The 14,504-nt window shown below is 34.9% G+C and overlaps 1 long non-coding RNA gene and 1 other non-coding gene across 2 annotated transcripts; both read right to left on the reverse strand.

The window, feature by feature from the left end:
* Positions 1-1,041: 1,041 nt before the first annotated feature.
* On the reverse strand, positions 1,042-8,022 carry LOC103031494 (uncharacterized). The gene is made up of 4 exons (XR_454515.4): positions 7,917-8,022; positions 4,414-4,510; positions 2,742-2,823; positions 1,042-2,022 (listed from the first exon to the last, which is right to left on the reverse strand). It is a non-coding gene; the product is annotated as an uncharacterized LOC103031494 (transcript).
* Positions 8,023-10,964: 2,942 nt separating this feature from the next.
* LOC125780677 (uncharacterized) lies at positions 10,965-14,447 on the reverse strand. Its single transcript, XR_007423949.1, has 2 exons — positions 11,155-14,447; positions 10,965-11,120 (listed from the first exon to the last, which is right to left on the reverse strand). It is a non-coding gene; the product is annotated as an uncharacterized LOC125780677 (long non-coding RNA).
* Between the last annotated feature and the right edge of the window lie 57 nt (positions 14,448-14,504).

Here is a 14,504-nt window from a genome sequence, read left to right on the forward strand (position 1 = left end):
CTCACTTGTTCTCCACAAATAATACTGTTACAGGGATCACATTTATGAAGGGATCTATTGTATTGTTATTTAAGATATTTTTAGAAAGAGACCAAACCTTGATCCAATCAATGGTAAATTTTGAAGCCGACTAAGATAGAGTTCCAGGTGTAGATCTAGGGATAAATAAAAGTATGATTAAATATTTTATTATTTATGCAAATTCCTTCAGCCTATAGTGAGAACATTGAAGGTTGTAGGAATCTTAAAAAAAAAAATGTATACCCTCAGAAACAGCTTCTGTTACTGTTGTAGATTCTTTGGCGCTAAACTCAATGTTGTATTTGTGTATAAGAACAGAGTGTTGTGTACTAGTGTGTCTTAAAAATATAGAATATCATTAATATCATAAAAATTTGTGTGTAATATTGTTCAGTTAACTGTCATCTTTTGTATTGATTATGTTTAAAGTGACACGTTTAACACTTTGTTTTTTTTTTATTCTGATACTGTTTTAAATCAAGTATTCTAGTAAATTGGATTTTGGTTAGGATTTGGTAATTCTGGTTTTCATGGGTTTTAAACAATGTAAAATAAAAGGGTTGGAATGTGTCACTTTACATGTATATAAAAGATTGATTTTGTTAAAATAAAGTTGATAGCAAAATTATGATATTTAAGTTTTTCAGATGCACTAGTAATTGCTTTTATGTGCAAAAACAAATTCAATAAATATGAAAATGTATATGTATTTAAATTAGTACAAAATACAGGTTTAATGAAATTATCTTTCTTCTGTCTTTTTTTTAACAGGCTATAAAGACAAAGTGTAATAAAAGGTAGGTTACATTCCCAAAATATTTATTTACATATATCAAACCAAAAACATTTGACAGCAGTAGATAGTAGTACATACTTTGAAGTTATGTGTTTGTGTTAAACAATTTCTCCAATTTCTTTCTCCTTTTAAATTCCTTAGGATTCTTTCATCCAAACGGCACAGGCACAAGTTTTTCTACAGTTTATTTACAAGTTTTCATCCAGTTTTTTTTATTTGCAGGTTTTTCTGTGGTTTATTTACATGTGCACTGTACTGTTGATATGTAAAGTCAGACATTTGTTCTGTTATATTCTATATATAAAACAATAGAATTAGAAAAGAGGAAGCACATTATTTGCAACAGCTTTATTTTGAACATGATTTACATACACAGCATTTCTGTTGAGAAACCAGTACGATGCACATGTAAATAAACTGGGCAGTCGGTACAGTGTGCATGTAAATAAAACACGAAAAAACGTACATAAATAACAGACATGTAAATAGTAAACAATTAAAACATTTGCATTCATTAGAAAATAAAATACATTTACAAATAAAAAGCAAAATTACAATTGTTAAGAAAGGATCAGAGACAAGTGAACAAAAATTAAAACAACCCTTCAAAAATGCTAATTTAAATAACATTTTTAAGGCTCTTTCTTTAAGTGCTCAAAGATATATAAACTAAAACATTCAGTACAGTACACATGTAAAATTTGCTGTTTTTCTTCATTTGCATGTGCACTGTACTGTTTTGTGAACATTTTTCTTCACAAAGTGTCTCATGTCTTATGTAAAATAATGTCTTATGTACTTTATTTAAATAATAAAGCTGTTCTAAGTAATGTGTGGTACTTTTCTTTCCTAATTCCATTAATGTTATTGCACTTACAAAGCATCAGAATGAATACCTGACTCTAAGCATTACCATCTTACAGGTAAGTTTAGCACGGTGTTGCTGCACAGGATGTTTTTCAGTTGATCATTTGTTGCAGTCTGCACTTGTTTCCTGTTCTTCAACTTTGAATTTTGCAAATGGCAGAGTTTGTCCAACATCACTCCAGAGGAATTTGTGCAGTCACAGGTCCTGGGAGCAACACTGATATTATAGTTGTGTGTAGTAGTAGCAATAGTCAGCCTCTGCAGGAAAATGGCAATGCTGTAAGTCTTTAAAGTCTTTTGATTTGGGGTTTCATGTCCTCTTCATGTTCTTTAAATATCTAGACAGGAAAACAAAAAACAACCCACTTAAAATGTCTAAACATTATTATTACTAATGCAGACTTTGCATATGTGACAATACCAAACCAAAACAATATCTATTTAAGCTTCCACGACCTAAGACAAAAACAATAATTTATATTTATGATGCTTTTTTTTTTTATATAAATGTATATATATCGATTTCAACCTGAGTTGTTTAGCTAATTTTTGTCTGCACATTTGTCACCAGATGCTCTCTCTGGGTGGGTACAGTAGATGGTGCTCTCTCCTAGTCATCACTCCTAGTGTGATGTTGGTAAGCACAGGCTCCTGTTAGCTGATGTATCAAAGCTGTGTCACTGCACTTGCCTGAGTGCACTGGCTACTCATTGATGCTAAATCAGTGGCAGTTGAAAAATATGCTAAGTCTGACTTCTCATGTATTGGAGAAGGCATGCGCTAATCTCCACTCTCCTAGTGTTGAAGACATTACTAGAGATAGGAGTGGCGTTAATAAAAGCATTATATAAAAAAAGTTTCTAAAAGCTGCTTTAGCATATGAACACTGGCCAATTGGTTTAATCCTGCAATTCCCACTAGAAGAAATGAACACCTTACACCTTTTTCTCACCTATGCTCATATGTACATTGTGACGGCAATCTGCATAACAATCCACACTGACACAGTAAAAAAAAAAAAAAAAAAAAAAACACAGCAGAATTATCTAAAACTCACCTGTAGCAACGTTCCCAGGAGAAGTTTGTGGAGATCTTCTATTCTTTTGTTGGCATAGACTCTCAGGAACTGATACTTCAGGCTATAAAACATTTAGAAACAGAAAAGAATTGTTCACTTTTTCATACAAACGTGGAGCCCAAAATGCTTTACAGCCCACATATAAGCATAAAAAGGTAAACATTCAGGTCATTAATTAATACAATCAATAAAACATTTGCAGTCATTATAAAAATACAGACATAAATTAGCAAAGTTACAAATTAAAATTGTTTAGTAAGGATCAGAGACAGGTGACCTAAAAATAAAAAATAAGCCTACAAATTAGCTCATTTAAATAAAACAGTTTTGAAGCTCTTTTTTTTAAGTGCTCAAACATGAAATGGCTCAAACTTCCCCAGGAAGAGTGTTCCAAAGATTTGGGCCATAATGGTCAAAAGCAGCCTTTCCAACTCTCAGTCGAGATTTTAGAACTATCAGCACAGTACTATGGAAAGACCTGAGAGCCCTTGCTGGAATATACCCAACAATCACATTACAAAGGGGAGCAAAGACCGTGAGAACATTTTAAAAACATTACTACTACTGTAAAATTTGTTCTAAAACTAACAGATAACCAGTGTAATAAGCCGAGAGCAGTTGTAATATGATCACCCTACAAGACAGCAGGACCCTCAGAGCAGCGTTCTGGAGTTGCTGCAGATTAAATCACACTGAAATATGCTAATCTTGAAATGTGTTTCACTTCATAATAGGAAAACAGGTTAAAGTGCAAGAATATATTAATCAGAAATAAAATATTTATTTATATTTTTACTAATGTCTCACTCTCCTCCCAAAATCTGCCCATCTTGCCCCAACTTTTATCCATTTAGTTGGGCGAGATTGGTGTGCAGATTTTCAAAGTAAACAGATCAAATCCATAAGTCAAAAAAGTAAATTTGATTAAACAAAATCTATGATTGCCATCAGTGTTCATTTTTTAAATAATTAATATAAAAATTAAGGGCAATTTCAGAAGTACTCAGTATTTAAAAAAAAAATAATAATAATGAAGCATAAAAATTTAATTATAACTGATTCCAAACTATGAACAGCAACAGTATTTTCTTCCCACATAAGTATATACATCTTATATATTTTACATTTAAACTCTTATTTGTAGCTACATATTTTTGCTGTTCGTTGTCACATTTCTAACATCCAAGATGGCCACAGAGAAGGTAATATTTAGAGTGGTAGATCATCATCAGTAGTGTTTATACTGTATATACTATATATCATTTACTATTTATTATTACTACAGTTACACATTGTTGTCCATCTGTTTCTCAGTTCTGTTTCTAAGTAATATGGTATGAAATATATAGTACATGGAATTGTAGAGGTAGGTATATATGTAACCAGTATATGTGGTAATATATATTTTTTTCTATTTGCTGATTAAACTTACTGTTTTGCAATCATGGCGTGCGTGAGTTTGTTTCTAAGTTCAATGTTTTCTTTTTTGTCTCCAGTGGTTCAGTTTGTCTGTACCATCTATGCCCTGCTTAAAAATAATGCATTAAGAAAATGAGAAAATATGTGCAGGTTTTGAACTAATTGTCTATATAATCTAAGTTAATGATTAAAGAAGATAAAACAACTGCTTACACAACAAAATGAAGCCTACCTGTGACACCGGACACCAGCACAGCAACATCCTGACATGAGGAAACACCACACGCACTGCATTCACTTCTTTTTGGGCACGGCCAATCGTGATGCACCTGCAAAATTAGCACACAAATTGTGTTACAATGAACAGAATGTGATTACCACAGTTGGCTTTCTATACTAAAAAAAAATTACATAACATCACCTTTATTTAAAGAGATGTATTCCTAATCATATGGTGTATTAACTTTCTGTACGAGTTTTTAGCACAGCAGATTTTACGTGTATTGTAAAATTTCCTTCCATTTAACCAAGAGTTTACTAATATGTTACACATTTTAGCTGTAAAAAACAATGGAGCTATAAAAAGTTAAATTCCAGAATTAAACCAATTTTGATTACAACAAATAAATAATTAGTGTGATCATTAAATGTCTGCTATAGTCCTAAAGAGCAGCAGAAAATAGACTGCATACAGTTTTAAAAGTGACACATTAACCTGTTTCTGCTGTACTGCCTGTGAATGTATGCTCTAGTCTGGCTAATTCCAAACATCTCCTGAATATAATGTCAACATTAGCTACATTTCGAAGAGGAAAAACCAACACTATTATAAGGGAAAGCAAACAAAAATGTGTTAACGTGATAATTGATTCAAAACAGTGACTCTGGCAACCTTGCTTAGCTCGTCCAGAGGTGCTAATTCCTCACTTTACTTCTGTTTCTCCAGGTATATTACTTTAAATTCTAACACTAACATTACTTTAACCATAATGCTTTGGTAAGTTACACATAGTGAACATGTGCTTTTGGTACTCCTCTTCTCTTACCCCAGAAAAATAGAGGAGAGGAGGAGAAATGGAGAGAAATAGCAGTAACTGAGTAATCGGGGAAATGGGACAGCTGATCCCTTTTAATAGAATGTTGACTACTGATAAACTGAGCCAATCACAATGCTCATTTTTATCTCTCCTATCACTGCTCAGCCAATCACAGCTGCTGCAAACAGTCAGGTATGGTCATCCTGTTAATTGTGGCTCTTTCACCTCCTGTTCATTGCAGAGAAAATACTACATTTCTGAAATGATGTAAAACATTTACCAAATAAAAGGGGAAGCTATTTTATTTCATTTTATCTCGTTTTAATTTGTTCATAATAATGATGTGTTCTACAATCACGTTTTTATAAAGTTTTATTATTGCTACACACACAAAAAAATTAATGAATTAATAAGTAATTAATTTGATAAACAAAATTTGATAAATGTGTGTCCAGGTGCTTTGTGGGCGTGGCACAGTGATGTCACTCCAAAATCTATAAAACATTTTGTGGGTGGGAAACTTATCTGTTGCTTATTGGAAGCCTCTTTGAGGAGGATTTTAAGCAGCTTCTTTCATTACAAAATCAGTTTCTGGGTCACGGAGGAGGATTGTTAAAGAAAAAGTTACTTTTGTTTAATTACACTTTAACAAAACTTATTTTTATGCAAATTTTTAAGTGACACCATTATGATAAATACAATTTCTCTAACACACAATCTAAGACTAAAACTTTTATTTAAATATTTATTAATTAAACCTTAAGAAAAACAAGTAGGTTACATGATTTACACATACATGCACTGTTTGCTCTATTTTATTTGCACTAGTGATTTTAATGTTTTGGTTTGCTTTAAGTAAATAAAAAAAAATATATTGTTTCCATAAATATATTTATTAGCAATTACCATTATCCTTTAAGAAGTGCAGCCTAGTACAATATATGACTTCTATACACATTTGATTTGTGTAATTAAAACATTGTTTATTATTGCTGTGGGCAAAATTACAGAAATTAGAGATATTGTTCTTGGTCAATATCGCACACCCCTATAACATATCTCCACTATTTAATGAGAACATTCACTACTAAGGGCCCCATGATTTCTGTAACATGTAACTTTTACTCCTAAAATTCAACTGAACTGGAGTTTAAAATACTTTGATAAAGAATGCATTTAAAAGCAATTAATTTTGATTAATTTATTACAGAGGATGTATTTAATTGGATGCATTACAGCACATAAAACCACAATGTGACAAAAAACTATGAAAACTAAAAAAGTAATAATTTGTAGAGAATGCTCTCATTAACTAATAAAGATATAGGACAGTTGCTGTATTCCTCTCAAGCTGGTAACTAGCTCTATATGATTACCAGACTGTCATACAGGCATCTAGAACTACTCATCACATCTATAGGCATAAAGTAATATATTTACGTAGATAGGCCATTGCACCAAATGGGTGCCATTTGCTTGTTGTAACTTCCAAATTAAACATTTTTCCCCTTTTTTTCAACTCTGAGTCTAATAACACATATTTAACTATTCAAAACATGTACTGGTCAAATTCAGGCAAATTTACTTAATTATTTAAGGTTTCTAAGCCAAAGATGGTTTAAAAAAAGTCAAATAATTCCTTTGATTTTGTCTCAAGGTTATTTTTAGCATTGAATCAGAAAAAAACATGAATGATGGCTATGCTAACAGCATGAGAACACTGAGCACATTCTACTGATTTTCCCAAAACAAGACATAATAAATATAACTTTAGGTAACAAGAATGAGTGTTGAGATTGACCTCCTCAGTCATAGTTACAATAAGATCACATATACAGAAAAACAAATAAAGGAACTTAATTTTGGTCTTCCAATGTCACTTCCTGTTGTAGATGTGACTTGATTCAATCTGGAATGTTCTAGATTGTTCAGATGGGGTAATGTATTACAGTAATAGGAATGAGTAAAAACCCAGGGACCCAACTAAAATGTGAACTTTATCAAAAATATATATATATTAAAGCATAGATGGGATATGGAGTCAATTTGCAAGTATGTCTATGTACACGACGGTATGCTTAATAATACAATTTATGGGACAGAAATGGCACCCTTTTGGTGGAATGGCCCAAATATACTAAGCAACATTGTGGTCAGCATAAAGCAGACAAGCATGAATAGTTGCTTTGTTGAAAGGATGAGAAGAACTGTCTCAATATATAAATAACTAGGTAACTAGTATCTTAGCTTTTGTTATTCAGTACATGAGACCCATAGCTAACTAACTAGTTTTCCTGAGTAACAGGTAACGTTAAAGTTAGGTCAGCTATCCATTGTTTACTAGCTAATTACTATCTGAGCTTCAGAGGTTTGTATGATTAAAACACTGTATTAATTATTTTCCACAGAGCTCCCCTGCATTTATTAACCTGTTATCTAAAGCTGGTGATTCTACTTATTTCTGATATTAAAAGAGTGGATCTTTATTTATTAGTTAGCTAAGCTAGCGTTAGCAGGTTCTACCTGTCTATCTACACTAGTTTAATAAGATATTAATACAGTTCACAAACAACAGAGCAGGTCTATGGTTGAAATTATAATTTATTTACCCATTTAACGATATTATATTATGGTACTGGTGACATAAAACCAATATTTTCAGCTGAAAATATGAAAATAAATCAGCTTTTCTGCTCACCTGCTGCAGAGCACGCCGAGTTTTTCGCGTCTTACTAATTAGAAAGGTGTGTTGCGTTCAGCTGTTCTGCTCTGCTGTGATTGGCTGAAACTGCATGGGCGTGGCAATGCCGGCGCTGCCTCAGAGGATGCGCTTCCTGTATGGTTAAGCCTCGCTGAAAGAATAAAAGTCCCCTGTGCCCTGCTCACAGTAACAGTAAAGGATTCGTAAAACAAAAAACAAACAAAAAAAAACAAACAAACAAAAAAAAACCTGCATCACCAGTTTGTACCTGGTTAAGGATTCAAGGAGACTTTATTGTCATTCATCACATGAGTAAACAGATACTAAAAAGGGCCCAGTTCAAGGTACCTAGTGCCAAACTTTCACAATAAAAAGGCAACAGAATTAGCAGAATAACGATGATTTAAGTAAGTTTAAGTTGGAAAAACGCCTCTTTACAGGTTTTGTAGGGTTGTAGGGTGGCTTTGAGAAGTAGGGTTGTTCAAAGCTATGAATATTTCAAATACATTAATTATGAGAAGGAATTAAGTGAGCTTTGCTTTTGATCCCTCTTGGCAAAAAGGTTAAGGAGGGAGAGCACACCAGATGGGAAACTAGGTAAGGAGATGCCTATAATGTGTTTCAGGCTTATGTGTGTTTTCTTATCTTCACTTCTATCTCTTAAGGTTATACACGGTAAATGTCTATAGAGTTGTTTTAAATGTGGTAATGTAGAATCTGATGTGCCACCTTTACCGATTGGATAGTAAAGTCACATGATCCCCCAGCACCAATGAGGCACAATAGTGTACCTCAGTGGAAAAAAAGACCGATTTAATGCAGGCAGAAAAAGTCTAAATAGTCAGTTAGTCTAACCTTGTGAAAACCGGGACATAAAATGTGTTTTTTTTCAGGGACCAAATATGAAAAAGAAGGACAGTCCTGGGAAAGCCGGGACAGGTGGCAGCTTTGAGTCTGGGCATTCATGCTATGCTCAGACTGCTAGCCCAAATTTGATTTTTGGCATATCTGGATTGTATCTAGATATATATTTATAGTTTCAATTTGCATCCTAAACAAATTTGGAGATTTGGGTTAGAAATTTGATTACAATCAAATTTGAATAGATTTGATCTGGAGTCTCTGGATGGTCATATCAAATTCCAATGTCTTTTGTGTTACTCACAACGCAACAACAAACAACCTCATCAATTTGAGACTCCAATCTGATTTGTCTGCAGTCTGAACATATGGTTTCACAGATGGTTTTATTGTTGTAATATACAGAACAATGGTGTATAATAGATAACGAATCATTTTCTTTCTTTCCAGGTTTGCTTAAAACTAGGCTGTCAACGTTTTTTTTTAAATAATTTTATTTCAAATTTTCTCCCCAATTTACACGGCCAATTACCCAACCCACTTATAAGGACTCTCCCATAACTAGTAATGCCCCAACATGCCAGGAGGGTGAAGACTAGCACATGCTTTCTCCGATACATGTGAAGTCAGCCACCGCTTCTTTTTGAGCTGCTGCTGATGCAGCATTGCTGAGCAGCCAGCGCGCTTGGAGGAAAGCGCAGCGGCTCGGTTCTGATACATCAGCTCACAGGCGCCCTGTGCTGCGGACAGCACCCTAGGAGTGATGTGAGGAGAGAGTGCCATCTACCCACACAGAGGGAGCAGGGCCAATTCGAACCTGTGACCTCCCGCTCATAGTGGCAGCGCATACCTGTCAAGTCTCCCGTTTTGGCCGGGAAACTACCGTATTTTACTCCTCTTTCCCGCCGTCCTCCCGTATTAGTATTTTCCCGTAAATTTCCCGTATTATATTAAAAAAAAAAAAAACTTTACTATTGAGGCGACAGGGCACTGGTCACTGTGTGTCTCTTAACCAATGGTAGTGCTGGTTCAAGGAGAAAGTCCCGCCTTTCAGGTGAAACAGCCAATCAGGTTCCTGGTTTCGCGGAGCGCAATGTAGGAAAGCCCCGCCCCCCTCGCTGTGAGAGCTAGTCGGAGCAGCTGACGGTAAAGCACATCTGGATAAACAGCGAGGTAACGGAGCTAAACATGTAAACTATGATGACGCTGTTTCTGAAACAGTCGGATCAAACCGACTGTGTGCTTAAGAAAATACAGCTTGTGACTCAGTTAGCTTAACTTTAAAATTAGATGTTCTACCTGCCCTGATCAGCCAATAACTATTTCATTTTCAAACTGTGTTTATTAATTTAGGATTGCAGGCCTACTGTAAGCTATAATGAACGAAACTGTATTTATTTTATTAGTTCAGGGCTATTGTGTGTTGTGGTGTAATTTATTATTTAGAAGGGGCAGAAGTGATGGTTGATCTGGAGAGAGAGAAAATGTGAAGAGGGCTGAAATTAACTGACTGACAGGACTGGAGTGATCAATAGAAAGAAGTATTAATTAAATTATTAATTGTTTAGGCCCCTTTGGACTAATATTTACTTATGCCCCACTAAACAAAGAGACGTTGAAACGACGTCTTTTCTAGGTCATTTTTGCACGTCCAATTTTGGTCTCCTGAAGGTGCAGACTGTGACGCCAGACGACGTCTTTTTTCTGACGTCTTCTGCACGTCCAGTATTGACGTCCCCCAGACCTCCGGATAAGGGCTAATTCTAGTTTAAATTAAGTCGTTGTGGACGTCTTTTCTACGTGAAATTTACATGTATTCGTTTTTATAGACCAGCTACTTTGAGGCTCCCTACATAACTGTAGTGCCATTTCAGACGGTGGCAACTGTTCCATTGTTCCAGCTTCAGCAGATCACTGGAAACGCATACAAAGCTAAGCCAAACAATTACTGGAACAGGTTCACAACCTTCTGGAACTAGTTATGCACGTTAGTTATACACAATATGCTTTACAAATAAATTGCATTTCAACCCTCTCACTTTTTCCAAAGCATGTCAACCTGCAAAGAACCAGTAAAAGCAAGGGATAAATTAATTACCCCCATCTTACCACTGTTGATTTTAAATTGACCCTTTCTGTTTGGGGAAACATTAATATAATAATAAAAATAATGAGTAAATCTCATTTGGGGTTAATGCCTTTATTTTACATCAACATAACATACACCTTAGATTCACACCATAACAATTTCACTAAACATTTACCTTCCCTTAAAACTATTACAGCTTTACATTACACCTTCCCTTAACAATATTATACCTTCCCTCAACACTATTACACCTTTACATTACACCTTCCCTTAACACTATTACACCTTTAACATTACACCTTCCCTCAAAACTATTACACCTTCCCTCAAAACTATTACACCTTTAACATTACACCTTCCCTTAACAATATTATACCTTCCCTCAACACTATTACACCTTTACATTACACCAGGGGTCTCAAAGTACCGGCCCACGCGGTTTCATACGGCCCCTCACGGGTTAACAAAATAAACATACATCTGGCCCGCAATTCAATTTAATAATTTATGCTTTATTATGTTCGTTTTCATATTTTATCTTAACTTGTATTTTGGTGTGTGTGTGTGTGGTTTTTGTTTTTTTTTTGCTTACGCTGCGTTGCTTGCTTTAGTAGTCTTCAGTAGCCTTCAACAGTCTAACCTTGCTGCCGTGGTGTGTTCACTAAACTCCGTAGTTATAAACATCCTGAGGTTAGCAGCGCTAACTGACCTGTTTATAATGTAATCCCAGCAGTGCCTCCGTGACGCTGCTCTAAACTGCTGCTGTTAGCTGCTTGGGCTGAAAGATGAACTGTAGAGAGCTGTATTATCCGGTTAGTGGGGTTATTTTATTTCATACACAGAAGAACTTAAAAAATTTCAAAACGCTCCAGACAGGCTCAGCTGAGTCCTGTAGCCCGTGGCTGGGCTGTAGCTCTGACTAAGCAAAGACTGCGGGCTTGTGGTGCTGCAGCTGCAGCTCCGACTAGTGGTTGGATGAGGAACTGCTAAATCTGAGGAAATGCTAAATCTGTCACAGCTCACAATTTTTGATTTTATATTTATTAAGCCTTATTTCAGTATCAAACGTTTTGATCAAAGTTAATATAACTTGTACTTGATGTAATTTCTATTCACTTGAATAGTTTGGTTCTTGATTGATGGAGTTTTTGGATTTCATAACATGACAAATTAAAAGGATTTATGTTAATACAGCAACAAGCAAACATTTTTCCATGCAACTGTAATATTTGATTGGATAAATAGTATATTGAGAGTTATTTAACATTAAGGAGTAATTACATTCATTTTATATTACATCTGGTTACATTTTCTTATATTTGTAAGTTACATCTGGCCCTCAGAGGACAGCCAATATGTCAATGTGGCCCTCGGCAAAAATGAGTTTGAGACCCCTGCATTACACCTTCCCTTAACAATATTATACCTTTAACATTACCCCTTCCCTCAACACTATCACACCTTTAACATTACACCTTCCCTCAACACTATCACACCTTTCCACTACACCTTCCCTTAACATCATTATACTTTCATTAAGATTCTAGGTCCTGAGAGACAGCGGTGTGTCCTCCACGTCTTTGTGGTGCATGTTTGAGATGCTCCGAAGTATGAAGTCCTCGGTGGCTGTCCCGTCACATTTCATGACTCCATCTGCACAAGTAGAAAAAGACAAATTAGAAATCTCAGAAAATGTTGAAGATGGCCATTTATTTTTGTCCCACAACAAACTATTTTAAATTGCCTTATTTATGTAATATTCACATAAACTTACTTCTTCACACTATGGCTTAGCTAACGCTAAGCTAACGGCGGGAATACACATTTAACACCTGACGAGAATTATCGTGCCGTTTTAATTCTCACACATCATATTAAGCTATTTTAATTAATTTTTTCCCACAACAAACTATTTTAAATTGCCTTATTTATGTAATATTCACATAAACTTACTTCTTCATGCTATGGCTTAGCTAATGCTAAGCTAACGATAAGCTAACGCTAAGCTAAAGGCGGGAATACACATTTAACACCTGACGAGAATTATCGTGCCGTTTTAATTCTCACACATCATATTAAGCTATTTTAATATTTTTTTTCCCACAACAAACTATTTTAAATTGCCTTATTTATGTAATATTCACATAAACTTACTTCTTCATGCTATGGCTTAGCTAATGCTAAGCTAACGATAAGCTAACGCTAAGCTAAAGGCGGGAATACACATTTAACACCTGACGAGAATTATCGTGCCGTTTTAATTCTCACACATCATATTAAGCTATTTTAATATTTTTTTCCCACAACAAACTATTTTAAATTGCCTTATTTATGTAATATTAACATAAACTTACTTCTTCATGCTATGGCTTAGCTAACGCTAAGCTAAAGGCGGGAATACACATTTAACACCTGACCAGAATTATCGTGCCGTTTTAATTCTCACACATCATATTAAGCTATTTTAATAAATGTTTTCCCACAACAAACTATTTTAAATTGCCTTATTTATGTAATATTAACATAAACTTACTTCTTCAGGCTATTCAAAATGCACTTGATATTGCCCCCAGTTGCCTAGGTTAATTGTGGGTGCCACAAACTTATATAACTTAACGCTAGCTTAGCGAATTTAGCCAAAGACGGTTCTTTGATTTAGCTTAGATTGGCTTATCAGCCTAGCTCTGGTTAGTGCATTGACTTAATGACCGGACAATGCTTCTACGTTAAAGCTTCGGTTACAGTAAATATTATTTGCATTACGGTCGTTCTCAAAAGTAATTCCAATTCCATTTTAACTATGGCCACTGTTTAGCTATCGTTAGCTAGCTAGCTAGTTAGCTAACTGCCTGGGAAGAGAGGCAACGCCAGCAGGTTCAGGTTAAGACCACAGAGCTAAAACAACTAACACTACAAATACATTAACTTATTATACATATCGTCTTACCTTATAGCTTGGCAGCTGAGTCCGGTCCGGAGCGGAGCTGAACTGAATGAGCTGAGCTGAGCTGAGCTGAGCTACTGCAGCAGCCAAAAAATGTTTAGGGTGTTTTGCCTAGGCATATCAGAGTGGAGTTTATGATGACGTGCGGTCTCAGCAAATCAGAGTGGTGTTGACTGGTTGAAATCAACTTAACAATTTTCCACATAAATTGCATTTCCAAATAAAAATAAAAACATACGTAAATAAATACCTACATTCGTTAATTAATTAAATAGATAAAAAATATAATACTCAAATAAATAATTAGAAATAAATGATGCTTAATCATAAATAATCTATATTCATAGTGATTAACAATATTGATAACAACAATTTTGACATACATTTAAAAATAAATATATTCTTAAATAATGTTAATTTCCTGCACCTGTATTAGACGTCCCCATGACGTCCAAAAAAGTGACCTAGTCCGACGTTCAAATGTTTAACTGCATATTGACGTCCAAGTGGGGTCATAGTTAGACGTCCAAATAGCGGACCTAGTTTGCACGTCGTGTAGACGTACAGAATTGGTCTTGGACCGACCGACGCAATATAGACATGATCTGCACGTCCATAAGACGTCTAATGTTTAGTGGGGCAATACATCTGGTCCATGTCATTTTTGTAAAAGCTGATGATTTCATGTAAA

Source organism: Astyanax mexicanus, chromosome 13, assembly GCF_023375975.1.
Source record: "Astyanax mexicanus isolate ESR-SI-001 chromosome 13, AstMex3_surface, whole genome shotgun sequence".
Lineage (NCBI taxonomy): Eukaryota > Metazoa > Chordata > Actinopteri > Characiformes > Acestrorhamphidae > Astyanax > Astyanax mexicanus.